The sequence below is a fragment of the Carassius carassius genome, chromosome 40 (genome assembly GCF_963082965.1).
Source record: "Carassius carassius chromosome 40, fCarCar2.1, whole genome shotgun sequence".
Lineage (NCBI taxonomy): Eukaryota > Metazoa > Chordata > Actinopteri > Cypriniformes > Cyprinidae > Carassius > Carassius carassius.
This window is the reverse complement of record NC_081794.1, coordinates 15,396,615-15,409,387: the sequence shown is the minus strand read 5'-3', so window position 1 is coordinate 15,409,387 and position 12,773 is coordinate 15,396,615. Positions and strand designations below refer to the sequence as shown.

Genomic DNA, 12,773 nt, shown 5'->3' with positions numbered 1-12,773 from the left:
AGTTTGGATGAATAAATCAAAAGTAGGGCTTTATACCTTATCAAATTGCGATATGGGCTAGTGTCTATGATTATTAAACATGAAAAGACTGCGATTGAAATATGAAGTCACACTGCATCTGTTATGCTTGTGGTGTTTTCAGTTGTCTTATGCTGCGTTCCAGGCAGGTTTTTGAGCCTGTAAGTCACGACTTCAAACCACGACTAACGACTTTGTAGCATTCCAGGCAAGTCATGCCGAACTTCCTGAACGCAAGGAATTGTAGCTAGATTATTAATTTTAGTGCAACGTTCTATTGTCCTAAAATAGTTTTTTCAACGTGTACCACTTCCATAAACTGCATCTGTAGGCAGTATTATCCGTAGGGGCTGCCATTGGTGTTTTGCGTGTTGTGTGACGTCAGAGCTCGGAACTGGGAGTACATCGATCTTGTACGAGTTCACAGGTGGGAAGTCACGGTGTTTGTCTGCCATTCCAGTGCACTTTTACGGGTATAAGGTTGGAAAAACACGGGTTACAGGTTGCTTGGAACGCTGCATTAATATATGAGGACACTCACAATTATTTCACCATTTTACTTGATTGAAACTATTGTCAGATACACTAAATACAATCATGACAAAAATATGTTACAATTATACAGTACAATTTACTTTACAAAGTAATCATAACATCATTGATTTTAACATTGATTTTAACATTATTTTTAAGTAATATCAAAGGATTTTTCCATCAGTTTTAATTTAATTTAATTGTGCTTCATGTTGTTTACCAAAAAAAGGTTCAGATTTCATTTTCAAATATTAAATAATTTTATGCATTCGTTTGGTTACCACAATTTTTTTGAATAAATCTGTGTAAAGTAATAAAACAAAGAATCCAGATAAATCGAAGCATACAACACAATGTATTTATTCAAATGTGAAAGATTCGAGTAAATCAAAGAAATTGCTAAAATTATTTAGTTATTTTAACTTTTTTTATTTGAAAATGTATTTTATTGATTAATGTATTTTTAATCCAGTGATTATTAACTTTATTGAGCATCCTGGAAACCAACATCAGTAAATGTCTGACATGAGCAATTCAAAACCTGCCTCTGATTAGATTTAAATAATTGCAAAGAACCATGTGTGCTTTCATGTTTTTTTTCCCCCCTAATGTGTGGTGTGTGTGTGTGTGAGAAAGTTCATGGGGGGTGTGTGTGTGTGTGTGTGTGTGTGTGTGTGTGTGTGTGAGGCTAGTTCCATGTGGGGGTGTGGCAGCATGCCGGCGCAGCGCGTGTAATCACAAGTGCAAATCAAAATAAAAGAGCAGCCAAATCACTTGGAAAGGGACAGACAGACTGCATTTTATATAGAGCATTTTACAACCCCTGACTGTAAATGCTGGTTTCATTCCAATGCAAGCCTCTGATTGGTTGGCCGGTTGGGAATGTCTGCTTCTTGCCGCAATGTGTGTTTATGTGAAAGCAGCTGAGTTTGGTCGAAGATCTGCAGCCAGGATTTTAGGAAGTGTTTGATGTTGCAATGCAGAGTCATTATGAAGCTCTGAACATTCGTGGTGTATGTGAGGTTAGTATGGTTCAGATGATCAGCAACTGAGGACAGCAGTTGGTGTGAACAATATTGTAGTTGTGCTGCTTTTTTTTTTTAATCTAAAATTAAATTGCTTCATGTAAATATGTCCCGTCAGGTTTCGTTTTGTGTTGTTGACATTTGCAGCTCTCAATTGTCCCCAAAATGAGAGAAGTATTACAGGGAATCTTAAAACGCACACTTGGAGAGGACGCAGAAATCCTGTAAATTCCATTTTCAATTTTTATTTTATTTATTCTTGTCTCAACAAAAAAAATGTTTTTATTTGACTTGAAGAGAAGAGAAGAATTGAGGGGGAGGGAAAAAGAAAGAAAGAAAGAAAGAAGAAAAAAATATAACATTTTTCACTACAACATTTAATGTGAACTGCCCACATTAAATAAATAAATGAAAAAAGGCAAGTACAGCTTTTCTCAGTAAAAAAACTTTCAGAGCCATTTTTGGTATTACTTTTTGCCAATTAGTGCCAAGTTCATTTTTAATCACTTTCTTGGTGTTGTTCTGTTTCACTTAAATAGGTCTGTAGCATTACATGAATTTTAAAATGTGCAATTATTTCATGTAGCCTCTAAATGAATACAAGGCCACAAAAAATGCTTTGCAAAAAACAAGCCACAGTGTCCTGTTTCAGATCTCGTACCCGGACGTGGCAGGATGGGATGAGTTTGGAAATTTATACCCAAACCCTCTGATGGAGACAGAGTAACAGCACGAGGATTTATTTCAGCGATCAGAGAGCTAGTACTGTTGGCTTTCAACTCAGTGGCTTTAGATTTGTTATCTATATCTAGAGAGCATCCATGCCAGAGCTGTAATTAAAACAAGGACTCTGATGGCAATTTGAAACGAAGCCTTTTAAAGAAAAAGCCCCTCCTTTTTCCCTCTGCTCTCTCCAAAAGAAGGCTAACCCTTCTCTGAATCTAGCATCTAGACTGCATTGCTGAATAGACAAAGTACCACAACTCTGTCATAATTTCATACTTCCAATGGATCGTTCAGCTGTAGTCACTGCAATGTGTTTTCATTCATACAGTTGTACAGTGTCGGCAGGAGACCAGTTTGCTGTTGCATTAGTGGTATTGGCAATCTTGTTTTTTTTTCTTTCATACACAAAGGCGTCTATTCATGTAACTGCTGTGCAGCAGACAACAGACCCGCTCTCAAAAATAAAAGACCAAAAAGGCTTTGAAGTGTGTTTCACACCAGCACAGAATCAAAAGTAAAGGGGAATTTAGCCACAGCTTATTTTTGAGAGCAGGTATAAACAGCTTGGTCTATACCTGCCATATAACGGTTTTGTTTAAATACCCCCCCCCCCCCCCACACACACACACACACAGTGTTAAACAAAAGAAATGGATCTGGAAGTGATTTGATTAGAATAGCTGGATTGAGTTGTTGAATAGAAGATAAACTAGTGGTTCTCGAAAGGTTTTTTGGATGTCTGTGAACTTTGTCTGAGAAATTATTCAAAGGACATTCTATCTAACCTGATGTGTATATAAAAACAAATAATCATAACACTGCTGTAACCATAAGCTATGCAGTGGTTGATTAGTCATAATGTCTTATACTAATAACAAAAGGACCTGGAAATAATTTGAACGTTTATGATTAATGTGCTTTTATATGTTTTTTATATGATGCTTTTTATATAAAAGTTGTTTTTATGATTTATATAAATTTGTATTGTATTATTATTAAAAAACACATTAACTGTAATTTAGAATAAGCCACTTTGGGAGATACAAACACAAATTTTGGTAAAAACTGGTTTTGTGTTTTGTTGTTCTCTGACGAAACAAAAATTTCTGCATTCAAAATGATCCATATTCATATTTATTAAGTTAGCTTGATGAAGTCATTTATACATATATTGGTAAATTTGTACACTGTTACAAATGTTATTTTTACTGATATTATATATATATATATAATATCAGTAAATATATATATATAATATCAGTAAAAATAACATTTGTAACAGTGTACAAATTTAACAATATATGTATAAATGACTTCATCAAGCTAACTTAATAAATATGAATATGGATCATTCTAATATTTTATATATAAAAATATTAGAATAATACCTGACAGAGCACTGATGAGACTGCTTCAGAATAAATTAACGTTACATATGTGACAAAAAAAAAAAAAAAAACGTACTTTCCCCCGGACAAGTAACATTTTTACTTGGACAAGTGAATGATGGATTTACTTGTCCGAAGGACAGGCTCACGTCAAAGCTTAATGTCGAGCCCGGATTAATAAATGACTGTCATTGTAAGATAAAAAAAAAAAAAATTAAGCTAGAGTCTTTTTGGTTTACTTTTGGCATGGCCACGATATATTAATTTGTGGGAATGTGATAATATCGTTTCCCAAAAGCATAGTTAAAACTAGCAGTAATTCTTAACTAATGTGATCAAAGAAAGCTTCCGTGCGCTGTTAACAAACATGCAGTTAACCAAGTGAAACAACATTTTAATGCTATAAAAGTGTAAAAACTATAAAACAGCAGATGTTCATGTTAAAAACTTTTTTAACTAGAGCAAACACTGCTAATACACATGACTTTGTTAATAAAGTAAATAAAATGAAAACATGCATGTTTTAATGTTACTGAATAAAAAGAAACGATCCACTCGCAAGCCTCTGCTCATCATGACAGTACCTGGATCAGTGAGCTGCGTCTCGGACCGATGACGTCACTTCCAGGGAGGCATGTTGTACACGCCCCTGTCCCTTGGCTCCACCCCCACGTCAAAAACAGTGCCACAAAGAGAGATGTGCAGAAAAATGAAGCGCAAAGGGTAAACCGTATCGCAAGCTCAAACTAGACTGACACGCAAAATAAAAGCAGCGTTGCAAATAAATTAATACATATAACCATGGAAAATATGTATTGCAAAATTATTTCTTTCTCGCTGTTTCATTTATGTTTTGCAATTCTTTATTTATGTTTGCAAAAAGCAAAATTAGTTTCCTCAATACTATAATTTTAGTTTGTTCATTTTCTATTGCAAAACTAAATTTTTTTGCGTACATATACGGCATTGTTTTGACTCCATAATAAGGCACTTGCTCTCCTAGTGTGGGAGTCTAAAGCAACTCCTTTGAGCAAACAGATAGTATGCACTCTGACCTGAGCTAATCAGGCACTAATTTGGCATGTCAGAAGCCTGTCTTCACGTCCTGTGCCTCCACTTCTGTTTACATACTCCCTGAACCTAGATTTTCCCTTTTTCGCCTTTGGTCTGTGTGACATCTGGGTTCATCCATTCTCTCTTAAATTAAAACATCGTGACATCAACACCCTCCCCCCAAAAAGGGCTTGTTGAAATCTGATTGCATAACAAAGATTAATCCTCTGGAGTCTAAGGCTATTTTTGGGGCCTGGAGAAGTTTTGTCATGCCCTGACATTTGTGCTTTTTTCAGTTTCTTATACACATCTAAATAATTAAAAAGTCTAATCTCACTGTAATCAGCACAGACAGGGCTATAATAATATGAGCGCAGCATGTATGTACTTGATTGTGTTTTTGAGAAAAAAAAATGTTATGCGTGGTTAGTGAACAACTAAAAATGTTAAATCACTTGAATAAGGCAAAAAAACACATAAAGAACATTGGTTCCCGGGACTTATGAGAACTGGAGCTTGTAGCCTAGAATTCTTCTTTCTAAATTATGTGACAATCATCTTGTTTACTCACTCACAGAAAACAATATATTGATTTAAATTTTCTAAGACACTTATTGTTTGTAAAAGTCAACTATAATGAATATCATTGTGATTTACACCTGAGAAGACAAAGGCCCGCATAATGAGGTGCATAATGAGCCTTTCAGTCATCTGTGCCACTGAGAGGAAGGAGTTACAAGAAAGAATGTGAGGACAAAATAAATGTATATAATTTTATGTTTGTAGTTTATTTAGAATATATTTAATTATCCCACAACATAATTTAATATCCACTTGGGAGTGCAGTTAGACAGTTTATTAGGAACAATCAAAGCTGATCTTCAAATATTTTTTCAAAGATCATTTTAACAATCTTATTTTCTACAAAAACATTTATTGTTGTTATTATTATCATTATTATTATTATTAATATTATTATTAATGTTGAAAATAGCTGAGAATATTTTTTTCAGGTTTTTTTTTGTGGGGTGGGGGTGTAAATTGAAAGAACAGCATTGTTTGTTACATTTATATTATTTACATCAAGCTTTTGAATGGTATAGTATTGTATATTGTTATTGAAACTTCATAATGTTTCACTTGATTATACATTTAGTCAGGAATTATAGTTTTGAAAAAGTTTTTGGAAAAAGTTTAACTAGTAAAATGTTTACAGATTATGTGAAAACTAGTACAAGTATATAAATAAATAAATAAAAAGAGACTTACTCGTGTTTATGATCTCTGCTGAATAAAGCAGAGATTCTTTTTTTCTGAGGAAATCCATTTCTCAAATCCTCAGCCACATCACATCTTTTTGGGGTGAATTATGTCTTATTCCTCTCATCGCGAAGCAAACAGTAAAATAAAAGAACTTGAAGAACAGTCTTGCTGCGTTGTCTTATGTTGTGTGGGCGTATTCTTGTTTCTCAGTGAAACATTATAATCTGAATAGGGTGTTCAGCACGGGGGCGTGGTCACATTAGATGATAATGAAGGGAGAGGTGAAAAACGGACATTGCATTGTTTTCATATGGATTACTTTATCACAGAATATCTGTTTTCGGCAGCACTTGTTTAGTTTAAAAGTAGACATGTCAGGCTTTCTATAGATATCTCTCTCATGTATTTTCGTTGAGTATTCACGGAGTTACAGTTCATTTAAATGACGTGTTTGTAAAAGAAGATCAGCGCAGACAAAGGCTGCAGACAGCGCACCTTGTTTGTTATCTTTATTTTATAAGTGCAAAAGTTTTGTTGTTATTATGTCTGTATACAAAAAAAGTAGACCCTTTACAGATTCGATTGATGTATTGCTCTTATCTGTACGTAACTCTTAACTGTAATTTAAGTTCTTTTCGGGGTTATCAGGAGAAAATGCCTCATAACGCGTATACGCATTAATCGACTTCAGAGGGTTAACCCCAGTGGTTTAGACCTGCCACCTAGTGTTGCCAGTTCAAAAAAAAGTAGGAATGTTTATTTTTGAGAACAGTTCTTTAGCTTCAGGTCTTTACTGTTTCCTTATAATTTTGTGATGCAATGATGCATTGATTTGAGACATTTCAGGAATGTACATGTTAATACCTGTTGCAGCGCTGGAATTCAACAGGATGACAGTAACAGAAGATGTTCCAACCCACACTTAAAAAGGAGAACACAATGTTTTTAGAAAAGGGTGCAGCGGTGCTTACCCGACAGTTATCTGTGTTTTCTCTGTAAACAGCTTATTCACTGCAGACTTGGTATTGGGATGTGGGAGATTAGCTTTCCATCAAGACTAAAGGAAAACCTCGAATGAAGGAAGGAGTTTGTGGGGAGGAAGAGGAGAAGCCTTGGGAGGTTGCTTTTCTTTGTTAGCCTTTGTGCTGTGTGGCCTTGCCAGGGTTCCCGCGGATCCTTAAAAAGTCTTAAATTGTTTTAAATTGACTTGTATCAAATTTAAGGTCATGAAAATTCTTAAATTATACAAGGAAGTTTTAATAAATGATTTCAGAAGTTCTTAAATTTGGGTACAGACAAGAATTGCCAAGAATTGTGACACTGCAGCGCTGGCAGAGAATAATCTTTTTTTTTTTTTAGATCATTTAATTGTATTTATTTATTTTTTGTATGTACAGTTATGTATGCATATGCGGTTCATGCTATTTTATTTGCTATTTAATTCTGTATATTATTATTTTTGTATTTGTAATATGTATTTGTTTAATTGTATACACTTCATTATTTTCTTAACCAACTCTTAACCCTACAAATATTAATTGGTAACCCTCTTGAAATATTTAATCTAATTTATTTCAATATATTCTATATATAGTCTATTTTTAAAATCAGTTTTCTTGGAAAGAAAGACTTGTTTATATGTGAGACTTCAGTTCATTAGCTGCAGGGCAGTTTCATGTCGGATGTGTGACCCACTTAAAGTACAGAAAACGGTAAACAATTGTGGTACAAACTATGTTATTAGTACATTAATAAATGTAAAATAAGTTAAATGCAATTATTAATTTACAACATCTGGCAGCACAATGAACTGTTTTGCACAGCTAAATAGGCTAAATGGAGATTGCTGACACCCCTCGAACACTTAAAGGCAGTGTAGGTAATAAATGTATAAACAACTTTCTTCCAAATTTGTTTAAACTTTCTATATATATCAATGCATAATTAAAATGTAAGTACTCTGATAAAAAGAGTATAAAAATCGAGTGACTAGACCGTTTAATCTGTATTAAACACAGCTCATTATTTCCATTTCGGGACGAAACATAGGATTGGCTTAGGCGACAGTCACTCTCTCGCAACCATGGCAACCACCCTTTTGCCACACATGACCTGCCCAGTTGCGCATGCAAGTTTGATTTGAGGAATTCAACAGGCACGGATCCTAGGAATACCAAAACAATGGCAGAGAAACAGCAAGCAAAATTCACAGTACCAGCCTATGCAGTTAGTGAAGGCAAACCAGGCAAAAAAAGGAAGACAGTAACAGTACAAGAAAAGGCAATGAACAAAAAGTCTTTGGATAAACAAAGAAATAAAACGCGAGTTAATATCGGCATGGCTTTCCAGCGATGGCGAGAACTGAGGGAACTCAAGGGGCTGAAAAGTGACTCCTTGATGGCTTTATTTCTGCTGGACAGGTAAATCTTTCTTTTTGTATTTTGATCATACATATTTTTTTTTTATTTTTTCATGAAGCATGTGTCATTAGCACACGTAGCTGCGTAATATAGCTAACATAACATTACTTAGCGAGCCGTAGTAGAGACGATAAATAATCTATAGGAGCCCAGAAGGGAGGGGGTGGAGTGAATGGAAATAATGAGCTGTCTTTAAAACAGTCGTGAGAGGTCTACAGACACTCGATTTTTATACTTTCTTTTTCAGAGTACTTACATTTTAATTATGTATTGATATATAAATAAAGTTTAAACAAATTTGGAAAAAAAGTTTTTTATACATTTTTTTACCTACCCTGCCTTTAAGTTCATGCTAGCTCTTACATTAAAAATAAGATAAAAGGTAAAAAATGAATAATTTCCATAGATCTAGTCTTTGGATTAGTTTGTTTGATGTTTGAATCAGGTCTCATCTGTTGGAATAGAATTTGCTAGTTGGCGCAGTCCCAAAATTTGTGGGGAAGTCGTGGCCTAATGGTCAGAGAGTTTGACTTCTAACCCTAAGGTTGTGGGTTTGAGTCTCGGGCTGACAATACCACGACTTAGGTGCCCTTGAGCAAGGCACTGAACACCCAACTGCTTCTCAGCATAAATGGCTGCCCACTGCTCCGGGTGTGTGTTCACTGTGTGTGTGTCTGTTCACTGTTGTGTGTGCACTTTGGATGAGTTAAATGCAGAGCACCAATTCTGAGTGTGGGTCACCATACTTGGCTGTATGTCACATGTTTTTTTAATATGGGGTACTAGAAATACGGTCCTAGAACTGCAGCCTCCGGTATTGCAGGAACATTGGGTTGTTTTTTTGTTCAGACCAATGCCAAAATTGACCCATGTTTTACCCTGCAAACACGCATAGATGTAAATGTGAACTGGTGCATCGAGAGGAAGATAATTTGTTATAAAAAAATCTTATAAAAATGTTTTTATGTTATTTATTTAATTTATAGATTTTTTTTTATTAATATAATAATTAATACTTTTGACTCCATTAAAAAAATGGTTTAAAGGCTGAAGTGTGAACTGTATCATTTTATAAAACTTTTTGTTTTTGTGAAAACATGTATCTGAACTGTAAATCATGCCTTTTACAGTCATTTTACAGTTTAATAGTTTACCATAGACATTGCCCTACCCCGCTCATATGGTATTAATTTTATTTATGCAGGTCTTAAAAAGTCTTAAATTTTAGCTTAAAAATCCTGCAGCAACCCTGCTTGCCTGTTTGTTTTCCATATTCTGCATCTGAACAAGACTGTTTTTGATTTCTCCCAGGACGGCAGATTACAGTTCCAGAAGACCCAGGCCTGGTGAAAGCATTAACTAAAAACAAAGCACAACAGGACACTGGTAGGTTGTGTGGCCATACCTCTCTGTCTTGTACAGTAGTTGAATATATGTGATATGTTTCATCAGAATGAGTCATGTAAGTTGTAATTGGCAACTTTTGACCATTTAAAAAAAAAAAAAAATAATAATAATAATTACAAAATATTCAGTGTGTGTATATATATTAGAGCTGGGCGATATGTAAAAAATATTTTATTGATAATCGCCTTTAAAAATATTATGATAAACGATAATATCGTCTACCTAAGCCACAACTCCACCATGCCCCGCCCCTGCCGAGACAACATTGCCGACACACACCATAAATAAACACCATGTTCAGTTTGGTCTTAATTATTGCCACAAAGTTTGGTTTTACTTTTCTTAAGCCCTGTTCGGACGGGACTAGTTTTCTAAACTACGTTTGAGTTTCGATTCTTACCACCTGACGTCTGCGATCTGACGTCTGGGCAGGTGTTTTAAAGCCTTGATATAAATGTCATCTAGTCTAGCCATTTCTTAAGAAGGAAATCGGAGACACACATTCTCGGAATTCCAGCCTACTGTATGTCTGGATGAAAAATGTGCCCCTTCCCAGCGCAGAGAGATTCTAATACCTCCAAATGGAATTCAACTCCCTTTGAGTCTAGGCTTGCAAACTTTGCAGGAGGTTTTTTTCTACGCCTGTATGCAGCTATTTTGTCCTTTACTGAAGCTTAGCTGTGTCAGGGAGCACTTTTCCTCTTTTCTCTCTGCTGTCCCGCAGGCAGCTGCTGTAGATGAAGCATAATTGCAGTGTAATCCTGGCCCTAGTCTGAAGGCTTTAGAAAAAAGCAGCAGAATAGATAATACCAGCTGTTTGCTGTTGCACAGATGTTTGAGAGAGCACCTCTAAACCTACTCGGTTGCTCTTTCAGTTTGGTCATCAGTGTGTGAGAAGGAGCATACATGTTCCCAGATGGACAAATAAATGTCTCTGCTGAATAGGGGAAAAATAGTAGTTATTATATATTTCAATTTATAAGATGCTGCAGAAAGTTTGAGCACATTTATTTATTATTTGTTATTGTCTGTACTATGGCAACTCTAATGCTGAAAAATTATACCTGTAATTTGTTTATATACCGGCTTTTGTTTAACTAAGATTTCTAAGTGATATCCATCAAAACTACTTTCTTAATGTGCTGCTACTTATTGCGTTCTATTAAATTATAGTGTAAACTCATACTAGGGCTGCTCGATTATGGCAAAAATCATGATTATTTTGATCAATATTGTAATCACGATTATTTAGCACGAATATTAGGTGCCAATATGATCAACTTTATATGAGTGATGCATATCAAATATGTATTTCATGTAAATAAGGTTGCTATGACATCTACTTTGTAAAGACCCGCGGAAATTCAAACATACTCAGACATACAAAAAGTCCTCAAAATTATATTTGTAAAATTATATATTAATAATTAAACTGTCAGTAATAAAAAAAGCAAAGGACAAATACAATATAATAGAAAGATGCAAATGAAACGATCTGTGCTTTAATGTTTTTTTATGCAAGTCTTTTTTGCAGTTAAAAAAAAAGTTTTTTTACCGTTACACGTACATTTTAATTCTCAACTCTATACGTTCATCACGACATGACCATCAAAGGTATACATGAATAATCACTAAATGTCACTAAATTGTTGTAGCTTCTTAAAACCTGCATACAACACTAACAAGACCAGAATGAATAACAATGTTGGTTAATGGTGGTTTGGTTTTATTAGTCTAGCAGGTGGGCAAACCCTAACCCACAAGTGGTGAAGCTGGTTGACCAAATAACTTGCTGGTTAAATTAGTTAGAAGGTCTGGTGCGGACATCAGCTCTCAAAACATATGCTTCTAAACAGCTATGCTTGTGTTCTCTTTGAAATTCTGAAATTGGTTTTGCAGAAAAGAAACCAGAGCCAAATGTTATATGCATTTTCATTAGCTGACTCTCAAGAGGTAAGAGGCCCTGTACCTGTGTTATAATGCTTCACGCTTTGGGGTTAGAGAGGTGTTGGGGGAGCTAGAGTTTACAGTATATTTTTTAGTTACAGTCTGATGTTCTTAACACTTCATAAATTACAACTGCTGCGACGCCACCAAGGCCCGATGAACTTCAACCATGCTGAGGGGAAGTGAAATAAGCAATGAGATCTGTGCAGGATATTGCTCCCCCCAAACCACCCACCCCCACCACTTTTTTTTTTTTTCAAAAAGAGAGAGGGCTTAAGTTTGGATAAGGATCTCACTCAAGAAATTGCCTAGTTTGGACCAAGTGAAAACAGTGACGAGTTCACTCAGTGTTCAGGAACCTTAACTAAATACTTTAGTTAATTAATGCAAATTAAGTTATGCATGTATACAAAAAAAAACATTCATGTTTAATTTGCATGATAACTTGTATTAAAGTGGAAGAAAATCGTGCTCCGATCTGTCAACATGGCATTTATTTTTTACTTTTTGTGATACAATGTGCCGGATTTTAAATCTGAGACTTTGTTTCTTATCAGAAGTAACAGCTCAAAGCTCTTTTTGATAATTGGATTGGAGGCACATAACAAATAATGTTTTGTAAAGAGAAAACTGTATACCTGGCAATTAAGGTCAATCTGAACTCACATTAACGATGCTGCATTATTGCGTTGTAATTGCTTTAACCAAGGCATCCCAAAATTCAACACAAGAAACATTTTCCTCACGCAAGTTGCTGTCTGACATGCTTTTTTGCCGCCTTTTGATTGACAGGAAGTAATTGGCCCTGACCATCAGCTGTTCTTAAACAATCAGCCAATGGCCAATAGTGCAGATAATTGCTTTTATCGGCCGATACTGATTATTGGCCAAAACATCAGTACATCATGAATATATACTATATTTAAAAATGTTAAACACAGACATGTTTAAAATGTAATATTATATTAAAAATATAATTTCTGATATGTATC

The 12,773-nt window shown here is 34.9% G+C and overlaps 1 protein-coding gene across 4 annotated transcripts in view; it reads left to right on the top strand.

Annotated features, from left to right (window-relative positions):
* The window catches only part of LOC132122197 (thyroid hormone receptor alpha), a 179,294-nt gene that overhangs the window by 83,261 nt on the left and 83,260 nt on the right, over positions 1-12,773 (top strand). For 2 of the 4 annotated variants that reach the window (XM_059532169.1, XM_059532170.1), the window contains exon 2: positions 9,739-9,813. The exons of 1 other annotated variant lie outside the window; for it this stretch is intronic. The gene's annotated coding sequence lies outside the window, so the exon portion shown is untranslated. The remainder of the gene's footprint in view (positions 1-9,738; positions 9,814-12,773) is intronic. One more of the 4 variants, XM_059532171.1, reaches the window with a different exon arrangement.